Source organism: Podarcis melisellensis (genome assembly GCF_964234715.1).
Source record: "Podarcis melisellensis genome assembly, chromosome: 3".
NCBI classification, from domain to species: domain Eukaryota; kingdom Metazoa; phylum Chordata; class Lepidosauria; order Squamata; family Lacertidae; genus Podarcis; species Podarcis melisellensis.
Window position 1 is genome coordinate 107,060,544 of NC_138530.1, and position 23,601 is coordinate 107,084,144.

The window sequence follows — 23,601 nt, forward strand, 5'->3', positions numbered from 1 at the left end:
GGTGAAATGCAGGGAACAATTTGTACAGGGATGATCCCCCAAATATCACACACCTCAAATTATCATTATTTTTCTCTCAAAACATTATTTGACTCCAAGCCAACTTCACCCACATGTTGACCAGAACATCTATGCCATTGGTTGGTATGATAATTTTACTTGATAGAGAATGTCAGTGTAAGTCAATGTAGAGCCTGACTTTTCATGAGCTCATTTAAGGAGCTATCTTCATGGTATGTTCATGGGAACAAAAATGTGAACATAGTCATAAGATAACCACACTTCCAGTTATAGGTAGGTAGCCATGTTGGTTTGCCATAGTAGAAACAAAATTTAAAAAAATCCTGCCAGTTGGTCTCTAAGGTGCTACTGGAAGGATTTTTTTTGTTTTGTTTAGATAACCACACATCCTTAAGGACTGTGCTTGAACCTCTTTGGAGATGCAATTCTTCACTGTGCTGTAACAAAATGGGGAAGGCTCCTGAAATTACTCACTGCTGTATGGCACCTGTGGCTGGCTCATCTGACTCCTTCAGAACCTTCTCTTGCTGGAACAACTGTCCTGTCAAAAGCAAAATTTGCATAACTGCCATTCATCTTGCTAAGTTATACAGGAGAGTGTCTTGCCATAAAGCTTTCAAGATGTTGGTAGAAGCAGATGTAGGCAGAAAGAGGAACATTCTGTCAACTAACATGCAGTCTAGGACAGATGATTTCTGACTCATAATTCTCCCTTCAAGTAGCCTCAAGACAACTGACTTCTCAGTTGAAATCATGTTTGCATTCTTGTCACTCAGAGCAAATGACACTGGTCTTTGAAAAATACAATATTTATCTGCTTATTTTCTCGCTAGGGCTAGGGTGCAGGAAACGTCTCTTCAAATCTTCTTCCATCTTGGCTCCAAGAATCTTTTCATCCTTTGAGAGGAAAGATGGGATGTAAATATAAAAATGGAGCAAATGAATAAATAACCAATTCTTCTGAATTTTTGCACTTTCAAATGCAGAGCTGATTTTAAATGACGGGTGTTAGGTTGGCTGAAGGTTCATTGGCTGATGTTTTTGAGTCATTAAAATGCCTTTGGGACTGACTAACACATTCAAGAGAGGAGGGTCAGTTACAATAAAGGGTCTACTTCAAAGCCCACCAAGAACTTGGTGAAATTAATGATTTCATCCCAGCACTATGCTTCTTAAGTCTAGCTCACTCACTGTGTTCTTGAGAGGATGAAACCGTCATTACCTGAAGTCACATCCACACAATACATTTAAAGCACTCTTATACCACTTTAATACACATCCCAAAGAATTCTCAGAATTGTGCTCCTCGCAGAGCTATGATTCCCAGCACCCTTTACAAAATACAGGTTCCCCAAAGAACTACAGGTGAGGCACTCAAACCGTGATATTTCTTCCTGTCTTTATAAAACGTTATGTCTATCTTTTCCCACTTGTTGCTGTTCTCCAGGCATAGGCAAACTCGGCCCTTCAGATGTTTTGAGACTACAATTCTACATCCCTGACCACTGGTCCTGTTAGCTAGGGATGATGGGAGTTGTAGTCCCAAAAATCTGGAGGGCCAAGTTTGCCTATGCCTGCTGTTATCCATCATGCCTTGGGTGGAGCTAATATCCCATTGTTGTTTCAGAATTTTCTCCATCGCTCTGTCCGAAATAAAATAACTATTCTTAAAAGATTCATAACCTGGCAGGGATATGTCAGTAACTGTTGGTACATAAAGAGAAGCATATTCTGCCAGGCATAACCTTGCTATAAAATAATGAGGTGTGCCTGTTTAAAGACACACTGTAGAGCCCAGTTGGATAGATGTGTCTAAAACAGGATGGGTAAAAATTAAGCAGGCAGAACTTGCTCATTTCAGGGGGGAAGACGACAGTGTAAGAATTGCAACAAGATCACTGCACCTTTAGTTTAATTCAGTATTTCAGCCAGCCAGCTAATTCATCCCATTAAAGTTTTCAGTTTTTCTTTTCTAGCTGACATTCAACATTCAGTGACTACTGAGCATCAGTGGAATAAGCTTTATGGCTCTTTAGTCATACTTGGGTTGTTTCTTCTTCTTCTTCTTCTTCTTCTTCTTCTTCTTCTTCTTCTTCTTCTTCTTCTTCTTCTTCTTCTTCTTCTCCTCCTCCTCCTCCTCCTCCTCCTCCTCCTCCTCCTCCTCCTCTTGGAGTTCTACTCAAGATGCTGAGATCTCCCTCTTTTTTCCTCTGGGACTCTGCTTTGGTTCCAGTCCTGTTGGCACAAACTTCTCGCTTTCAGAGGGAGTGATGCTTGGCGCACCCCAGAGAATGGCCATTGTTAAGTGGCGTAAGCATTACTGTTTAAAGGACAAAATACTAGGAAGGTTCTCCTGAGAAGTGCTATTGAAATACACAAGAATGGCACAAAGCCACAATTTCAATGAAAGCACAATTTCAATGAGATCTGCAAAGGGCAATATCCAGGTTGAGGCCGAAAGCTGATTTTTTTGCTTTGATCTTACCCCTGTTCAGTGGGACTTACTTCCAGGTAATAATCACGCAGAGGATCAAGCTATAAAAACTGTCCCATTGGATTTAGTGGAGTTGCTTTCTCCCAAGTACATATATGCAGAATTACAGCACTAGTCTCTGTGAGGTCCAAATCTGACTAACATTTCCATAGCTGTAATTATCTGGTAAGAGTCTGTGTGACTGTCAGTATATAACTGACATGTTAGCACCAATGTCCTCCAGGGGATATTTTACAAAGAAAGGGTGAGATGTCAGTTTGAAAGCCTGCTAAAATATGGTTGAAAAACTATGCTTGTCTGGTAGGAACTAAACAGTTTCTGTTTCATGTGTGCAAAATGATTCCTGCAAGGAAAGATCACACCGGCCGCAAATGGATATAAATGCCAGCTTTCAGTTTTGGTTTCTTTCAGTTTTTCATTTCCCCAATCTTAATTCAGTTCTCAACATTTCCACGTCAGCTTGTGAATTGTGTTTTGAAGTCCTCATGAAAATTCATTTGCCTTTTGGTGCAAATTTTTCCTAAGGTACACATTATTGCAATTTTGCCTAATATACACATTTTTGCAAAGCAATTCCCACTAATAGAATGCATTGTCGCACTTTATTTTAACTAACATATGCATTCTCATACACATTTACCCTAGTATTTGCATTTTGTACACATTGCTTGGCTGGAGAACAACACCGCAAAAATTCAGAGAAGTGTGAATTTTGACGGCTGTGTTTTGATTTGTGTGAATTAGGCAGATGTACTTTTGAATTGAATTGAATCCCTCCTCCATCCCTACTTATAAATAATCCCTTAAAGAACTCACCTGCACCCTCTACCTTTTCCCATCACATAACTTCCCTCCAAAGAATCCCAGAAACTGTAGTTCACTAAGGGTGCTGGGAATGGTAGCTCTGTGAGGAGTAAATTCCCACGATTCTTGGTGGAAAGTGGTGTGCATGAAATATGCTTTCAACATGTGATGTAGTGTACATGGCTACTACCTCATGTATTTGAGGAAAAGTCAATTATTTGGGCTGTTCTTGAAAGAAATAGTTATAAGAAAGAACAAGAAAGCCTGGCTTACATGTGGTCTCAATTTCGCACACCCCCTCTTGCTGCCCCAATTTTTTCCTCATTTTTTTTTGTGTGTATGTGCGTTGGATAACCTCAACATTGCCCTTTGCAAAAAAAGGTCATCAGATAAACACCAACACTAGGCTTTTCTCACAAACCCAACACCAACACTTGCCTTAGGGTACTTTAATATAGCATGGGAAGTTAAATTAGAAGCATATATTTGATAATAGCACCTTGATGTGGGAGCCTTCAAAAGGGTTCTGCCCTCATCGAGGGATTAAGGGCCTAGCTTAGTAATCAACAAAAGCCTCTGTGGAAGAGTGAGACTAAAACCAGCATTTTCCTCTGCTCAAAGATATATATATATATTAATGCTCCCCAAATTCTCCTCAGTGATTTCCTCTGTGAGTTTGTTGGGGAATATACACTGAATATTTAATGAAAAAATTAGCTGTGCAGATCAGACTGCAAGGTTTTCTACGAACAGGAGGCTTCTGTCTGTGCTGACTCCTGGATACTGTAGTAATACTCTTCTGCTGACGTATTCCCCAATGTGCTTTTTAATATTTCTCTGCTTTTGTTTTTACTGCTCTTAAAAGCTGCCTTGGAAAATTCCCATGAAAAGCAGGGTAAAAACGGGGGGGGGGGGGGGAGTAAAAATGTTGGACAACAATGGTACTTCCCATCATATCTGACATGGGCATAATCCCGTTTCTCAATTTTCTTTCCCATTGGCTAACCAATGTTTTGTGTCCGCAAGGCCAAGGAGAATAGAAATGTTTTGAGGAGGCAATGGAAGCTCATCAGTGAGGTATAATATACCCTCCAACATTTCTCTGATGAAGATTGTTGTTGTTTAGTCGTTTAGTCGTGTCCGACTCTTCGTGACCCCATGGACCAGAGCATGCCAGGCACTTCTGTCTTCCACTGCCTCCCGCAGTTTGGTCAAACTCATGCTGGTAGCTTGGAGAACACTGTCCAACCATCTCATCCTCTGTCGTCCCCTTCTCCTTGTGCCCTCCATCTTTCCCAGCATCAGGGAGTCTTCTCTTTTCATGAGGTGGCCAAAGTATTGGAGCCTCAGCTTCAGGATCTGTCCTTCCAGTGAGCACTCAGGGCTGATTTCCTTCAGAATGGATAGGTTTGATCTTCTTACAGGCCATGGGACTCTCAAGAGTCTCCTCCAGCACCATAATTCAAAAGCATCCATTCTTCGGCGATCAGCCTTCTTTATGGTCCAGCTTTCACTTCCATACATCACTACTGGGAAAACCATAGCTTGTACTATATAGACCTTTGTTGGTAAGGTGATGTCTCTGCTTTTTAAGATGCTGTCTAGGTTTGTCATTGCTTTTCTACCAAGAAGCAGGCGTCTGTTAATTTTGTGGCTGCTGTCACCATCTGCAGTGATCATGGAGCCCAAGAAAGTAAAATCTTTCACTGCCTCCATTTCTTCCCCTTCTATTTGCCAGGAGGTGATGGGACCAGTGGCCATGATCTTCTTTTTTTGATGTTGAGCTTGAGACCATATTTTACGCTCTCCTCTTTCACCCTCAATAAAAGGTTCTTTAATTCCTCCTCACTTTCTGCCATCAAGGTTGTGTCATCTGCATATCTGAGGTTGTTGATATTTCTTCCGGCAATCTTAATTCCGGCTAGGGATTCATCCAGCCCAGCCTTTCGTATGATGAATTCTGCATATAAGTTAAATAAGCAGGGAGGCAATATATAGCCTTGTCGTACTCCTTTCCCAGTTTTGATGAAGATAGGGACGTCCTATTCCATGATAGTAGTAATAATAATATTATCATTTCTACCCCGCCCATCTGACGTGGTTGCCTCAGCCACTCTGGGCAGCTTCCAACATATATAAAAACACAATAAAACATTTTTAATAACTTCCCTATACAGGGCTGCCTTCAGACATCTTCTAAAGGTTCTTTAGTTGCTTACCTCCTTGGCTTGGTGGTTGCATAACTCCATACCCTCCAACATTTCTCCGATGAAAACAGGGACATCCTAAGGGAAAGCGGGATCAAATCAGAAACCCGGACTGCTTCTCTAAATCTGGGACTGTCTCTGGAAAGTAGGGACACTTGGAGGGTCTGGTATCTTCCTGGGCTGTGATGGGAAGCAAATTCCATAACTGGAACACCATTACTTAGAAAGCACTATCTCCCATTCCCACACAATGAGCAACCCTTGTGAAGGGTGGGGATGGACAAAAAAAGCTTCATGCTGATGGTCATCACCTGAAGAAAAGAGACCAGTCTTTGTGACTTCATGCTGCTACTGCCAGCCTGAAGGAAGGAGGTTGGCCATTGTGACCTCATGCTAATGCTGCCCGCTTGAAGGATGGAGACCACCTATTATGACCCCACTCTGATGTTGCCAGGATAAAGGAGAGCAAGCAGCCATTGTGACATATGCTGATGATGGCTGCCTGAAGGGGAAAGCGACTGATAATTGTGACCTCATGGTGATCCTGCCTGCTTGACTAACCCGTGTCTCCTTTTGCTGATGTCACTTTAATGTATTGCCAACCACTTTTTATAAGGAAGTCACTCTTTGCATCCTGGAACAAACAGGGAGTGATTAACCTCCTAGCTAACCTTCCCATCCTCTGAAACGCAAGTGTCACATCTCATCTGGCAGGCAGGTAAGGCCACACAATCCATCAAGGCTTTCCAGAGGATGAGATGACTGACCTCTAACATAAGGTTACCAGATTTTTTTCAAAGAATCTGGGGACACTTTTCTTTTTTAAGAGAAAAAAAGTTATTTTAAAAAGTTGTTTTTTTTTAAAAAAAGTAATATCTTCCCTTCTGTAGTCTCCTCTGGAGCGCTAGCCGCCGTGGAGTGGGCTCAGCTTGGGTCTGGGCTTGGCTAAGTGTCCTTGCCCTCCTAGTGCTCTCCTACTTCTCCTCCTCTGCGGCGGTGGCAGCGGCGCAGCAAGGTTGGCACTCCCCTCTTTTTTCTCCTTCCTCTTTCTCTCTCTTCCTTCTCCTTTCCTCCCTGCATTGGCTCCAGGGTTTTCCTGGCCCCGGACCGCCACTGGGCAGATGGCCGGGTGGCCAGGCGCTCTCACTCCTGGCTTGATTTGGCTTGCAGGGGGGGTGGTCAGCGATTCCCCCCATTGATGCGCTGGGTGTCCCCGGTTCCCCCTTGGCAGGGTCAGTGTGAGCGGCAGCCTCAGCAGCCTGGAGCCAGCATGGTAGCACAGTTGGCTCTGGCTGGCTTCAGGAGCTGCTCGCTGCTCTGGTGCCCACCATTTTGCCTCGCCGGAAGTCCCCATATGATGTGTCTTGTGCCGTTGAACCAATCACACAACATTCATTCCCTACTAATAAATCTACAACACTTAAAATATAAATCCGGGGACATTAAATGAAATCCGGGGACATTCCAGGGACAGATTATGTCCAGGGACAGATTTGTAAATCTGGGGACTGTCACCGGGAAACGGGGACATCTGGTAACCATACTCTAACATCTGCTGGCTGCCAACGAAAGCATCTTTCTGCATTATGTCCACCTCTGTCTGCTGCCAGTCATTTCTCTAGTAAGCTGGGAGGCAGGGAAGAGTCAGAAGGCATCACCCAACATTTGGAAATGAGAAAGCTCCCCAGAGAGGCAGCCAAGAAGACTATAGCTCTTCTCATAAAGAAGAATCACTAAGCAAAACTAAGTAACAACCACCTCACAGCAAACTAACACCCATACAATAATGAAAATGTTACCTGTGGCACTCCAAGAAACCAGAACTCATCCTCTAGACTTCATGATTGGGGGCGATCCAGGTTTAAGCATACAGATCAGATGTCACCATGTCTCACTTGATCACCTTAAACTTAATCAAAACAACACTTAGAATTGTGAGAAGAAGCTGCATTGCATTTTTACGTACCACAAAATTAGTCCAGGGAATTTCGTGCGTAGGTCTTGACAGCAGAAGCCCTGCACAAGGACTTCCGCTCACACAAGAAGGTTTTCCCCCAGTCCTCTGCCTTATGCACCCCCTTAAAACAGCACATGGGGAGAAGAGTGGTGGAACTATTAGAGGAGTGTAGTGTTGGATTTCTCCCACTATGTATATAGATAAAAGTGGTACAGTACTAACAATGAAACATCACTGGCAACAAAAGAAATCAAAACCAAATTCAGGAGTTCAACGTCTGAGAAATTTCAAGGGAATCCAAAAAAGTTTTGATGTGATCCCCAAAGTGTCTAGGTGCTTTTAAAATACCCCATAGTTTAATTTTTTCAGTGTTTTCAGAGCAAATGGATATAGATTTTATCAACACTGAGTTCCCCTTAAACATTGCTTTGAAGTTGCCACCTTACTGCTGTAAAACAGTGATTGGGAACTGAATGATAGATGTCTTTGAACTACAGTTTCCATCATCGCTGACCATTGGCCACACTAACTGGAGCTGTAAAACACCTTTCCTCCTGAATGAATTGCAGGCAGTACATTTTCTGGAAGCGCTGACTTTTGTAGGCTTGGTTTGATTGATACCATGTATTAAATTATTCAAGTTTTCACCCCACCCTCAAAACACAATACAACACTTTAAAAATGGATACAGTCCATTCTCCCACAAGGGTCTGCCATTGCATTCCTCCACATCATTCTGCTGCATAGATATATCTCGGCTTGTTCAGTTGTCTTTGACCCCCTTAGAATCTTGTGCTACTCTTTGCAAGATAATAAACAGGCTATGTACTTAGCAGGAAAGTCATTGTCCAAGGATGGATCCTTATGCAGTGAAAACAGAACCATTCATGAACAAGAGGGAGGTAACAGCAGAATTGGGACAACCCCAAAGCTAGCAGAATTGCAAACCTGGAGGGAGGGGACCCAAGGGAGGGAACCCCCGGAATGGCCCAATGTTCAGGGGTCATGAAAAGCTAACCACTTTTTTAATGTATCAGATTTTTTACTTTACAGCAGATGAAACAATAATTATGAATGTCAAGCACTGGATAATGGTCATTATTTCTCTTGATTCCACCAAATAGTAAATATAACATGCAATGAATTGTGCATATATTTATTTTACAGTTTTAGAGGGGCTACCTTTCACCTCATTTTATTAATAACTTAGAGGGGAGGTGGGGTGGGAAGGAAACAGCAATAAATGTACATTCTCTCCCAAGTATCCATGCAAAGAGAAAGAAATCACTTCCAGATGCCTCCATGGGATATAGTAGCTTAACAGTTCTTTAGGTGTCACTTAAAAGTTTTTATCACTTGCCAGAGGGTACGCTGCAAAATTCCTAAAAGGCCATTATAGCAGTAAGATATGTAATAAATGTCTCTTGGGTGTATAAAGATGGTGTGAGAAACAAGCGTCCAGAAAATCAAAGGACAGCCTTAGTACTGCACCTTTTAAATACCACTCTGCAACTTCCTCATCTTAACTGCATGCACTTTTGGAGATATACACATGATTCATCTTTTATTTAGCATTTTGCTTGTTTGGAATTATACTAACCCATCTTCTCTCCCTCTTCTCTGCTTAGCAGCTTTAAAACTCATATAAAATACTGGCCAGGAAGGTAAAGGTAAAGGACCCCTGAACGGTTAAGTCCAGTCAAAGGCGACTATGGGGTTGCGGCGCTCATCTCACTTTCAGGCTGAGGGAGCCGGCGTTTGTCCACAGACAGCTTTCTGGGGCATGTGGCCAGCATGACTAAACTGCTTCTGGCGCAATGGAACACCGTGACGGAAACCAGAGCACACAGAAATGGCATTTACCTTTCCGCCGCACCAGTACCTATTTGTCTACTTACACTGGCATGGTTTCGAATTCCTAGGTTGGCAGAAGCTGGGACAGAGCAACGGGAGCTCATCTTGTCGTGGGGATTTGAACCGCCGACCTTCTGATCAGCAAGCCAAAGAGGCTGAGTGGTTTATACCACAGCGCCACTCGCGTCCCTGGCTGGGTTAACATCCACTATCTATACTCGGTTACAATGAGCTAGTTACATAAATGGCAATGGCAAATAGCATGCACAGCACTATGTGTGGGTTTGGTGGAGCTGTAGCATATGGCTGTTGTTGGGTCTTAGGAGAGAGTGGTTGAAATTCATTATAAGCAGAGATCCATATGTACACTTGTCCATGACAGAAACCAGAGTGAACAGAAACACCATTTACCTTTCCGCCGCAGTGGTACCTATTTATCTACTTGCACTGGTGTGCTTTCGAACTGCTAGGTTGGCAGGAGCTGGGACCAAGCAACAGGAGCTCACCCCGTTGCGGGGATTCGAACCGCTGGCCTTCTGATCAGCAACCCCAAGAGGCTCAGTGGTTCAGACAACAGCACCACCCACTAACTCTGTATTTGGCAGCTTCTTATTTTGCTATGTTCCTACATAGAACTGTAGCTGTGCGAAATTGTCTTATAGACAGGAATGGTTGTGTGATATAAGAAATCATTATACGACACAGGGGCGCGAGGGGCATGAATATCAAAGGAATTACTTCATGTACTCTCTCTGCTCCAAAAAGACTCAAACCACAAAAGGTGGAGCAGGGAACCCAGAGACAACACTGCAGTCATATCCATACATGTTTGGGATGGTGGTGTAGGCACCACTGAAAACATTTAGGTTTTGATTTGGCTAAACACAAAGGATTTTGCTCCAAGTATTTGAGTACAGTGGTACCTCAGGTTACAGATGCTTCAGGTTGCAGATGCTTTAGGTTACAGACTCTGCTAACCCAGAAATAATACCTCGGGTTAAGAACTTTGTTTCAGGATGAGAACAGAAATCGTGAAGTGGTGGCGCGGCGGCAGCGGGAGGCCCCATTAGCTAAAGTGGTGCTTCAGGTTAAGAACAGTTTCAGGTTAAGAATGGACCTCCAATTAAGTTTCAGGTTAAGAATGGACCTCCAATTAAGTTCTTAATCTGAGTTACCACAGTTTCAGGTTAAGAATGGACCTCCAATTAAGTTCTTAATCTGAGGTACCACTGTATGGCACAACACTAGAATAGCTAAATGTTTATGATATATAGAAGGACTTTAAGGCACACAATTTTTAAAGAACATCCACCATACAAAGTCATTGATATGAAAAGCCACAGATTATTTGATTCCATCCAAGTAACAATTCCACAACAGTTCCACAAACTTCAAAGAAACCAAAGAATTCAAAGAATCTAGTCCTTCAAAATCTTCATCAGGAAGATTTTGGTACAGTACTTGTACCAATATTTGGAGAAGTTGTGTGGGCTGCTGCAATTTTGCTGTTGCTTCTCCTTCCTTTATTAGTTGCCATATACCCCAAAGAACTCGTGGGAACTAACAAATGCAAAGAAATAAAATTTAAAAGCTAACATAAAATAAATGTAATAATTCCAAGCAATTACCCTGCCTTCCCTAAGTTCTTCAGTATGGTCAACATCAAAACAGCAAACAACCACCACTACGAACAACAACTACTAGCAAGCAACAGAAGAGAGAGCTAATAATAAAATGATGTCTTGCGAAATACTAGGTTTGGCACTGAAAAGATTGTATTGTCAGTGCTAAGCAGTCCTCCCTGGGGAGAGTATTCTATAGCTAAGGATCCATTACTGAGAAGAACCTGTCACTTATAGCAAACCTTTGCACTTCTGCTGGAGGGGCACTCAGAGGAGGACCTCTGACAATGGCCTAAGGTTCTGGGCAGCTTCATATGAGACACTCCGCAAGGTACCGAGGTCTCCAGCCATGTAAGGCTTTATGGGTCCAAACCACCCCTTTGAATCACACCTGCAAATTTATTGGAAGCCAACGCAGCCAGATCAGAATTGAAGTTTTATATTTTCATACCACCTGGTCCATGTTAGGAGTCTGGTCCCTGAATTCTGCACCAGCTGTGGTTTCTGGACAGGCTTCAAAGGCAGCCCCATGTATAGCTCATTGCAGCAATCTAATTTGGTGTGCGGGGGAGCAAGGGTTAACTTTCCCTTTCCATATTGCTAACCCTACTGGTTTTAGGAATAGTAAAAGATGTTGGGAGATTTGTTGAGGGAAATCTGTGATGAGATGTAGGCCCTGAGCATGGTACATACTGTGTTCACATGCAACACTAAACCCTCTGAGGAAGATTTCCACTGAGCTTAATTTCACTTTAAAGAACCACTCTTTAACATGACGTTCAACCCAAGGATCCTGGTTTAAAACGAACTCTGGCCCGTTTCATAATGAGTTAGTATCAAATCATGGGTTATCCATCTGCTTTAGTAAATTACCCATTGCTTTTAAACTATAGGATTCCTGCTTTGAATATAACATTAAGTAAAACTAAACTTGACAGAAGGTCTTCTCCTGGTGGCAAAATACCAGGAGGAGTTGTTGAGGAGCATGTGAGTCTAACTCTTCAGTTCGGCTTACTGAGAATCATCCATGATAGTGTTACATGTGAAAGGATCTATTGTGAGTGCGAGCAAGCATGAGGAACTCAGGAGTCAATGCATTTAAATGCCTTTGGAGTTCAAGAAGGGTTGGAATTTGCCTCTGGTATGAGGAGAACTTCCACCAGCATGCAACCCTTGAGTGCTGAATTGGGATATTGAACTTCAGAGTCTTTGGCTGTGTTGCTTGACACCTGGTAGGACAATTATTGGAGACAGGTTGGACAGAACCCATCTTCTTGCCAAGGCACAGAATCGGGCACAGGGTGCTAGCCATGGGTCTCAGGGGATTCACCCCCCAGTCTGCTGAAATTTCAATCAATTTGGGAAGTGCAGCCATAGCTCCTGCTGCTTTAAGCATCTTTGCACCATCTGTGGTTGTTCAAAATGAACAGGCATGTAGGTCACCTGCTCATGGTCTTCCCCCACTATGGATGTTCTGTTTTACTCTTTGAAGTATACAAATTATTCATAATTTTGCATCTGCACATATAAATTAGCATATGCTAATTATATGCAAATCTGTGGCTTATTTTGACCTCTTTGTTGGTGACGCAGATGCAGCCATTGAATGGTGCCCAGTTAACCCTCAGCCTTTTTGCTTCTTTTCAATCCTCACTTCTTATAATGAAAAGCAAGAAGCAGGACAAGGGAGAAAGCATGCTTATCTCCAGAGTTTGAAAGGAGATTATGCAAGTTCATTTATCAGCTCTGTTTTATGGGTGGGTATAATCAAGCTGAGCAAAAGCTGTTTACAGAGTGATCAGAAAGATAAATGGGTTGATGGAAGAGCTCTTAAATACCCGGATCCATCACAGCACCACATAAAGCATGAACTGTCTTACATGAAAAAGACGAACAGAGCAAAGGTCTTAAGATGTTTCACTCCTTGAAAGGAGCCGTAATGATTTTGGACATATTTTCCATTATGAGCTTATAATATTTAACTGTTGCTGAAAACCAAAGGTCTGTATTGCTGCATAAAACTGCTAACTGAATCAAGATGGCTCAGTTTTAATAACTACAACATTTCAACTGACTCCCCAAAGTAATCCCAGCCCGTGGGAGAGATGGGAGCATAATTTCCACCCACTGGGCAAATTTATGAATAAACAGATCAGCTTCGCAAACTCATAATAAACAAGCGAGTCTTCCTTGATGGTCTAAAGCCTTAAAAACAAAAAATAAACTCACAGAATGAGTTGAGGTTGGGGAAGAAGCAGGTTATATCCTAATCACCAGGAGGAAATAGACTGGAGACTGGGAGCGGCTGGCGGGACCATATAACACCAGTCCTAAAGGATCTGCACTGGCTCCCAGTATGTTTCTAAGCACAATTCAAAGAGTTAGTGCTGAACTTTAAAGCCTGGAGGAGTGTCTCCACACCTATTTTTCAGCCTGGACACTGAGGTCCAGCTCAGAGGGCCTTCTGGTGATTCCCTCACTGCGAGAAGTGAAGTTACAGGGAACCAGGCAAAGGGCCTTCTCGGTGGTGGCACCCACCCTGTGGAACTCCCTCCCATCCGATGTCAAGGAGATACAACTCTACAACCAGAGACTCCTTTAGTAGCCTAGGCAAAGTGGGCAAATGCCTCTTTTGTGAGAGAGATTGTCTGGTTGCTCTCAGTAGATTTTCCTCAGGTCTTCATAATGCCTTATAGAATGTTATTTAATTTTCCTGTTCACCACCATAGTTTTTTTAATGATTCTTTTTTTATTAATGAACTGGCAGCTTGGAAATGCTTTTATAAATGACTAGGAAAGGGATGTGGAATCTGGGGTCTGGGGTCCCTCCACATGCAGCCCCCCTGAGACTCTCCCCTGCCACACCCCTTCTCCTTACCAGCTCCTTTAACACTCTCCTTGAACGTTTTTGCCTAGCTGGACTGTCTCCTTGAACTCTGATAATAGAATCATAGCAGCGTAGAGCTGGGATCCTGAGGACCCCCTGAGATGCAGAAATATGCACCTGTCCCATACAGGGACCGAACCGGCAACCTTTGTGGTATCAGCACCATGTTCTAAGCAACTGAGCTACTTGTGATGCCTCTTGCTTTACTGGATGGAAGACAGAGAGGAATGTATGTGTTTGTGTAGGGACCAGACTGTACAAAGGTATCGTTTACATTCATGGTTCCCAAGTGCTTTTGCTTCTGGCTTATCTCCCCAGGTTATCTCCCCAGAGAGAGAGAGATGTGAATTAAGGCTCTGCAAGCTATCAGCTCTGGAGATGTGATGTGGGAGTGGCAGGCGTTGGCTGTATCAGAGGGTTTAAGCTGTGCCTCCACCTATTCTCAATCTATATATTTGGGAATCAAATGAATACTGCATTAAAAGATCCCACAAGCCCATTGTGGCCTCCTCCCAAAGGAAACTTGGGAAATAGTTCCACCCCATGGACTTTTAACTGCTTGGAGAAGTGAGGAGAGCATAACAGTATTTTATAGCTAGACCTGGCAGTATAGCACACGTGCATATTATTGGGTAAAGGTAAAGGTAAAGGGACCCCTGACCATTAGGTCCAGTCGTGGCCGACTCTGGGGTTGTGGCGCTCATCTCACTTTATTGGCCGAGGGAGCCAGCGTACAGCTTCTGGGTCATGTGGCCAGCATGACTAAGCCGCTTCTGGTGAACCAGAGCAGCGCAGGGAAATGCCGTTTACCTTCCCGCTGGAGCGGTACCTATTTATCTACTTGCACTTTGACGTGCTTTCGAACTGCTAGGTTGGCAGGAGCAGGGACCGAGCAACGGGAGCTCACCCCGTCGCGGGGATTCAAGCCGCCAACCTTCTGATAGGCAAGTCCTAGGCTCTGTGGTTTAACCCACAGCGCCACCCAGGTTCCTGCTATATTGTTAGGTAGGAGACCCAAGTCATTTGCTGTTGTGCTGTTGTAACAGCAGCACAGAGTTCCACTGGTGCATCCTTGATCTCAGCATCCTTGAATATTCCACTCTTGTCCCGGCCTCCTGCTGCCAGTCAACTGCTTCACCCCATTGGCTCCTCCCACTTGTGCATGAGAAATACCAGCAGGAGCTAAGCAACTGTGGCTGTTTGAAAGACAGGGAGAAGTGTGCCTTCCTGGATGACATGCACTCTCAAAAACTAAAAGGCCTTGAATTATGGCTGGAGGAGGAATCCAGGGAACCATGATTCCAAACTGGATGCACCTGGTTGGAGCTGCCCGGACCAATGTGAACATCAGGGGAAGAGTTTCCTCTAGAACCCCAGCATTGCCAGATTCTCTTATAGTCTTATTCTTGGTGATGCAAGCCAAATTGGCACTCCCATGCAGGATCAGATCCTGAATAATAGATGTTTTTCCACATACCATTATGGGATTTAGCAACACTGCCTCAAATGATCTGGCTTTATGTACCTTAGAAGACTGAAAAGTAGGTACAGTGGTACCTCACGTTAAGTACTTAATTCGTTCCGGAGGTCCGTTCTTAACCTGAAACTGTTCTTAACCTGAAGCACCACTTTAGCTAATGGGGCCTCGTGCTGCTACCATGCCACCGGAGCACGATTTCTGTTCTCACCCTGAAGCAAAGTTCTTAACCTGAAGCAGTATTTCTGGGTTAGTGGAGTCTGTAACCTGAAGTGTATGTAACCTGAAGCATATGTAACCCAAGGTACCACTGTATTTCTGGCCTTGTTTTGTTTTCATTCCAGCCACTCTGCATGTCGCACTTTGGCAATCTTCCTATCATCACAACTTCAATGGTGGAAATGGTAGTGTTTCCCTCCCTGTAACGCAGAAAAAAACTAAAGCCAAGGTTCCTGAATTGATAAAAAGCTGGAACATTAATAACAAGTGCTAGATTTTGCAAATCTTTCCACGTCATTCTAAAATGTGCCAATCCCGACATTTCTGCTGCTAAGGACGGAGAGCAGTTTCAGATGGATGCTGAAAATCTGGCACTTTCATCATCTCAAAAAATTATCGATTGCTTTCTACTGGTGCCTCAGTTGTCTAGTAGTGTCTGACCACTAGGCAGCCAGCCTGTGTTTGGGCAAGATCCTATCAGAGTCAAAAACTTTTAAAAGTCTCATTGCTTTCAATGCAAAATATTTAAATATGCTTAACCATTCTGTTGAAAGCCATTTAAACTTGCTTTGTTTTGGCTGGATCACGACTGCTGATACAAATACGCATCGATACAATGAAAATAATAACGGTTGTCTCCGTAAGCTCATTGGGATAAGGAAGGAGCCTAATCACACAAACTGTGTTTGTTTGCTTTAAACGTTGCAGGTTAGACAGGAGAGAACCTCAGCTGGTAGGACTGGGGCCTTTACAGTGGTGGCAGACTTTGGGATCTCAATTTTCAGTGGTGCCCTGTGTTCAAATTTGGTGCCCCCTGCCTCTCACGCTCCATTCTACAGCATTGTAGTGGCGGCCCCAGCACTGCAGTATCCAGTGAGACTGCATGAATCGTGCCACCCTAAAACCGCCTCTCTTCACAGCAACTGTGGAATGATCTGCAAGATTGTGGTTTTCTGCCTGCTTTTAGGAAGGGTTGCAAGATGTACCTGTTCTAGCCGGCTTTTGGCTTGTCTGATTGAGGGCTACGCCCAGAAATGGGTGAGTTGCGAGTTAATGGATGCTGTTATCTTTCGTCGTTCCACATAGGCTTTGTTTGGTCTGGGGGTTTTGCTTTGCCGGTTGTGTTTTATCTATTGCCTGCTTTGAGCTTGTGGGAAGAGCCCGGCAAACGTGTCTCAAACACACAGATGAGATCGGCAAGGGTGTGAAAGCCACGCACAGAGCTTACGCGTCACAATTTGCAACTAAAACGAAGCTGTGCAAGCTTTCGTGATGAGGATGGATGTGACGCCTATCGTTGCAAAAATAAAATAAAAGAGCAGGCATCTGGGATCAAGCATTTGCTTGTGGGAAGTCCTCGAGGACTGAGTTTGCTACTCTTAGGAGGTGCAGCTGTATTGGCGAGGAAAGAGGAAATGCTTCTGTAAGCCTTGGGGCATGTTTGGCAGGAACTCATTACTTGCTTGCACATATGGGTGGAACCTTTGGCTCTGAGCAGACCAGTTAATTTTGTAACAGAGAGTGTAACATACACATGCTCAAGCAATAGACACCAGATTTTTATATTAAGGACATAAAACATGAGAAAAAGCCCTGCCGGATCAGACCAGAGGCCCATCTTGTCCAACAGCCTACTCCCACAGTTGCCAACCAGATATATATATATAGGAAACAAGTTTGAGCGCAACAGCACTCTTTTAATTTTGGAAATGTAACAGAATAAAGAGTCATTGTCAGCTACTGCCGACAGTAAGAATAGTCCATTGTTCCTGATTTGAAAATTATAAATTTATATAGGCAGTCCTTATGTCCAAATGATATAGGCTCTTATAAGTTATAACTTCAAACACAGAAAATGCAGCGAGAATTCAGACTGCGGAGTGGGAGATGTCGGCTATTTATCCTTCCAGCATTTCGGTATACAGTGGTACCTCTAGTTATGAACTTAATTTGTTCCGGAGGTCTGTTCTTAACCTGAAACTGGTCTTAACTAGAGGCGTGCTTTTGCTAATGGGGTCTCTTGCTGCCGCTGCGCCGCCGGCACATGATTTCTGTTCTCATCCTGGGTCAAAGTTCTCAACTTGAGGTAACTCTTCCAGGTTAGCAGAGTTTGTAACCTGAAGCATTCGTAACCTGAGGCGTTTGTAACTTGAGGTATCACTGTAATTCTCTTTGCAACCATAAGGGCTCACAGGGACCACGCTTACCCTCCATCTGTTGGTCACCACACCACAGAAAAATAAATTAAAGGTGTGTGACTACCTGCAAACAGCAAGGACTTTTTTTCCAAATCAAAGTGAATGTGAACAGCAGCACTCTCCTTGCTTGAGATTCCCAGGAAGTGGTATCCAGAGACATAGGCTGGATCTATACTGACCTAATTAACGTTATTAGAACGTTATTAGTAATACCATTCTAAAAATGTCGCAGGGCATGCTTGTAAATTAAAAGCATATCTTACCAGGTTTCTTCGGCAATCAGTTAAATCCATCCATTTATTACGGTCATAGGTAAAGGTAAAAGGTAAAGGACCCCTGGACGGTTAAGTCCAGTCAAAGGCAACTATGGGGTTGCGGTGCTCATCTAGCTTCAGGTTGAGGGAGCCAGCATTTGTCCACAGACAGCTTTCCGGGTCATGTGGCCAGCATGACTAACCGCTTCTGGCACAATGGAACACTGCGACAGAAACCAGAGCGCACAGAAATGCAGTTTATCTTCCCACTGCAGTGGTACCAATTTATCTGCTTGCATTGGCATGCTTTCAAACTGCTAGGTTGGCAGGAGCTGGGACAGAGCAATGGGAGCTCACCTCATCACAGGGGTTTGAACTGCCAACCTTCTGATTGGCAAGCCCAAGAGACTAAGTAGTTTAGACCACAGCGCTACCCGGCCATAGACTACTCATTTTACTACTTTAAAATGGCTAGAAATGCAACAATCATGACAACAAGATACTATATATATATATATATATATATATATATATATATATATATATATATTACAATATATATATATATATTACTATATATATATATATATATATATATATATATATATATATATATATTACTAAGTAATTAAGGAACAAAAGAAGAAATATATATATATATATATATATATATTACTAAGTAATTAAGGAACAAAAGAAGAAAAGGCACACTAGCCTGGGAACTTCCTCTCTGCCCAGAACATTGGAGGCTATACACCACACCCCCTCAACAGTATTTATAGGAACTCAAACACTGAGATCCTGCTCTGTTCCAGTAACAAGAAGCCGAAAGCACCAGCCTGAAGATGACGAGTGAGACCTCGTCGAAACGTCGCCTAGACACCCCAACTTTTACACGGGAAGACACCCGAGGACACCAAAACCTGCATATATTACTATATATATATATATATATATATATATATATATATATATATATATAAAAGCTGGAAAAAAAGCAGAGAAACAGGAGTCGCTAACCAACTAGAGCTTTGCCCAGTTGAACCCTGGGCACGAAAAAGAATCGTGTGTCTGAAGCACAAGATTTCATAAACTGAATAATAATGCCTCTGTAAGGCTTGCTGTCCTTGATTTATCATGATTTAATTGCAGGTTATAGCAGATGCACAGAATCGTGCTACATTGTGTGTCAGAAGATTTCTATCTGATAAGATAATAAGTATTTTAAATAGAATATTTCAGTTCTTCCTGTTCTTCTTCTTCTTCTTTTAAAGGATTGGGGTAATGAGCTGTTTATGCAGGTCATGATAAAAAGGGCAATGGAATAGTACCTGGGCTGGCTTCAGTTTCCACACTTCCCATGTGTCACAGGGATATAACCGCTCTCAAACAGGGATCTTATTATGTCTGTCTTCAAGGAGCGCAGAAGGTAGAACATTTAATCTGGTTATCATAAAAACTTTCCTGTATTTGGGGATTGATGAATTTGACATATATTTAGGCATTATAAATGTCTCTGTATTTGAGATGGTGTGCACTCAGTCTCAGGTGATTTTGGAATTCAGTGTCTCTGATACGCTGTATAATAGCCACTTTAGTTTTAAACCATTTATTATTATTATTATTATTATTATTATTATTTGAATTTATATAGCGCCCTATACCTGGGGGTCTCAGGGCGGTTCACAGAATTAAATCAAGATATAAAACCACAAAATACCTAATAAAAATACAAAGAACAACCCAATAGCCCCCCCCCGACACATTCTAAAAGAGCATAGGATGTCAATAAAGGTAAAGGTAAAGGTACCCCTGCCCGTACGGGCCAGTCTTGACAGACTCTGGGGTTGTGCGCCCATCTCACTTAAGAGGCCAGGGGCCAGCGCTGTCCGAAGACACTTCCGGGTCACGTGGCCAGCGTGACATCGCTGCTCTGGCGAGCCAGAGCCGCACACGGAAACGCCGTTTACCTTCCCGCTGGTAAGCGGTCCCTATTTATCTACTTGCACCCGGAGGTGCTTTAGAACTGCTAGGTTGGCAGACGCTGGGACCGAGCAGCGGGAGCGCACCCCGCCGCAGGGATTCGAACCGCCGACCTTTCGATCGGCAAGTCCTAGGCGCTGAGGCTTTAACCCACAGCGCCACCTGCATCCCCATAGGATGTCAATAAGATCAACCAAATGCCTGGTTAAAAAGGAATGTTTTTGCCTGGCATCTAAAGGTGTATAATGAAGGCGCCAGGTGAACTACCCTGGAGAGAGCATTCCACAGACGGGGAGCCACTGCAGAGAAGGCCCATTCTCGTGTTGCCACCCTACGTACCTCTCGAGGAGAAGGCACACGAAGAAGGGCCTCAGAAGATGATCTCAGGGTTTGGGTAGGTTCATATGGAAAGAGGCGGTCCTTGAGGTATTGCGGTCCTGAGCTGTTTAAAGCTTTATAGGTCAAAACCAGCACTTTGAATTGGGCTGCAAAACTAATTGGTAGCCAGTCCAGTTGGACCAGGATCAGCGTAGCATGCTCAAACCGTCTTGCTTCAGTGAGCAACCTGGCCACTGAACTCTGCAACCAAGGAGCCGGCAGAGGGAGGTGTCACAATGAAGGGCGTGTTACAAGGAACTCTGCAACCTAGCAACCACCAGCACCGAACTGACACTACTCTCAACTGACACTCCTAAGTTTGCTTATATGGCTATCAATCGATGTTTAGCCCCAACACATTTATAAGGGCATTGGATGTCAATCAGATCAACCAAAGGCCTGGTTAAAAAGGAACCTTTTTGCCTGGTGCCTAAATACTGAAGGTGCCAGGTGAACTTTCCTGGGGAGAGCATTCCACAGATGGGGAGCCACTGCAGAGAAGGCCCGTTGTCAGTGAGAAGCCCAGATCCTGCAATTTCGTCAATAGTGTTGTTTTCCATTTGGATTGAAATGGGTCGATCAGAGTCAGTGGGGCAAGACCTATTTAGGGGCATTTCTGTCTCCTTTTTCCACTGGTGAGCTATCGCTAGTCGTGGTGCAGTCGGTAAGAACCTTACTATGCAGAATTTGCTTCTGAACTTTTAAGGATGAGCTCCTTGAAAAACTGGACCACGGCAGTTCATTCCGCACACACTGTCTCTCAGCAAGCTTCTTCTTTTGAGCCAAGTTGGTGTCACAGCAGGCTATTTTGTGTAAGTGTTTTTAATGACTCTTAGTTCCTTTCAAAAAGTAGAGACATCACCTTGCCAACAAAGGTCCATATAGTAAAAGCTATGGTTTTCCCAGTAGTGATGCATGGAAGTGAAAGCTGGACCATAAAGAAGGCTGATCGCTGAAGAATTGATGCTTTTGAATTATGGTGCTGGAGGAGACTCTTGAGAGTCCCTTGGACTGTAAGAAGATCAAACCTATCCATTCTGAAGGAAATCAGCCCTTAGTGCTCACTGGAAGGACAGATCCTGAAGCTGAGGCTCCAATACTTTGGCCACCTCATGAGAAGAGAAGACTCCCTGGAAAAGACCCTGATGTTGGGAAAGATGGAGGGCACCAGGAGAAGGGGACGACAGAGGACGAGATGGTTGGATAGTGTTCTCCAAGCTACCAGCATGAGTTTGACCAAACTGCTGGAGGCAGTGGAAGACAGAAGTGCCTGGCGTGCTCTGGTCCATGGGGTCACGAAGAGTCGGACACAACTAAACGACTAAACAACAAAAGTTCCTATCAACTCTTTTCAAAGGTCAAGCTATTCTTCCTTGAACAACAGTAAGTATACTTTGAAATGCGGTGTGTGTGTGATGCAGGAAGTTCATGTTTCCCCCCAAAAAATATTGAAGTTTTTCTTCTTTTTAAGCTCCTAGGGGCTTTCCAATAATTGACAAGCAACTAAGCAGTGGCATGGAAAAAGCTTTTAAAGGTTATTAGTTATTCAGGAGTGCTGCAAAAGGGCAATTTGGTCTTCATTAGCAAGACAGTGTAAATTGGAAAAATGCTCCAGCCACTCAGATACACTTTTAAATATATCCATGTTAGCAAGAAAGACTGCTGTCTGCTTATTCATGTTTGATTGCCTTTGATTTCACCTCAAGGTCTTGCCAGCCAGTTTGCAGAAGATGACACTAATGAAGGCATATTCTTCATGTATCACAGAGGGAGGCCTCTGCTTATATTAGATTATTATTCTGCTCACACAGAGATTAATTTGAAAAACATCAGCTTTTCTCAGGAATACTTAGGTGCAAACCATGCATCGCAAAGTTATTTGCAGTTGAAAAGCAAAACAACCTGCAAATTGGAGCTCAGGAAGACCTCGTGGAAAGATGCCATTTAATCCTATTCCCTTCCATAAGCAGCTCTTGGACCTACAGAAGGAAAACATAGAGCTCTTAGTGCATCCCTGTATCTTTCTCCTCACAGGGGAAAGGGAAGTTTGAGAGGAATGGTTTTCACCTGAAAAGGAACCAAAGGGAAAATGATTGAATTGCATCTTCCACCCATCTTTCTACCACTCAGACCACAGCTGGGAAACTGGTGACCCTCTAGAAGTTGCTGAATTCAACTTCCATCATCCTGGATGTGAGTTAAGGTAAAGGTAAAGCGACCCCTGACCATTAGGTCCAGTCGTGGCTGACTCTGGGGTTGCGGCGATCATCTCGCTTTATTGGCTGAGGGAGCTGGCGTACAGCTTCCGGGTCATGTGGCCAGCATGACTAAGCCGCTTCTGGCAAACCAGAGCAGCACACGGAAATGCCGTTTACCTTCCCGCCGGAGCGGTACCTATTTATCTACTTGCACTTTGACGTGCTTTCGAACCGCTAGGTTGGCAGGAGCAGGGACCGAGCAATGGGAGCTCACCCTGTTGCGGGGATTCAAGCCGCCGACCTTCTGATCAGCAAGTCCTAGGCTCTGTGGTTTAACCCACAGCGCCACCCACATCCCAGATGTGAGTTAGAGTCTTGCAAAATCGGAAGGACCACAGGCTTCTCAACCCTGACAAAGTCTTCCCAGTGCTGGTTTGGGGGCTCACCCACAATTCTGTTGGGTCCTTGACTTCTAGGCACGACTCCAAGAGACTTTTCTTTGGTCCTGCTGCTTTGCCCAGGAAATCCCGTCATTTGCTGCTGAACCAGAGCAAATGTCAATCAGGTTTTCTGAGGACTGACATCTGTGCCATGGACCAAATATATGAGAAATCACAGAACAAAGGAAGTGTGGGTGAGCTCTGAGTTGAAAAGAAATCCACAGAGAAAATAATCCCAGAACTGTTCATAACTGTCAGTTTTAAACTATATAATGTTGGTTCCAAACCCAACAAGAGGGTGGAGAGGAGAGGCAAGCAAATGCTAGAAACCTGTGGGAGGTTGTGGTAGAGAGGTGGGGAGAGATTTAACTGAGATGCGTAGGCATAATATCAGAAAGAAGAAAAAAAAAGGAGAAATTGTTACAAAACTATATTTCACTGGTTTCTTTTATTCTTTGGAGCACATGCAGCCATGGTATCTCCCTGCTGGTAAGGGAGCGCACTACCTGAAGTTTGGGGAGTAATTTATGAATTTAAAAAAGAAACGCTAATAATCCGTTTGCAGTGCAGCTCAGTTTGACTCAGCCTATATTCTGACACAGAAGAGG

The 23,601-nt window shown here is 43.6% G+C and overlaps 1 long non-coding RNA gene across 2 annotated transcripts in view; it reads right to left on the reverse strand.

Annotated features, from left to right (window-relative positions):
- Positions 1–244: 244 nt before the first annotated feature.
- The window catches only part of LOC309367383, a 249,841-nt gene continuing 226,484 nt past the window's right edge, over positions 245–23,601 (reverse strand). The window contains exons 2-4 of one of the 2 annotated variants that reach the window (XR_014167113.1): positions 7,326–7,435; positions 5,539–5,604; positions 245–918 (exon numbers count right to left, since the gene is read on the reverse strand). This is a non-coding gene — a long non-coding RNA (uncharacterized lncRNA). Of the gene's footprint in view, positions 919–5,538; positions 5,707–7,325; positions 7,436–23,601 lie in introns of both variants that reach the window. The other variant, XR_014167114.1, reaches the window with a different exon arrangement.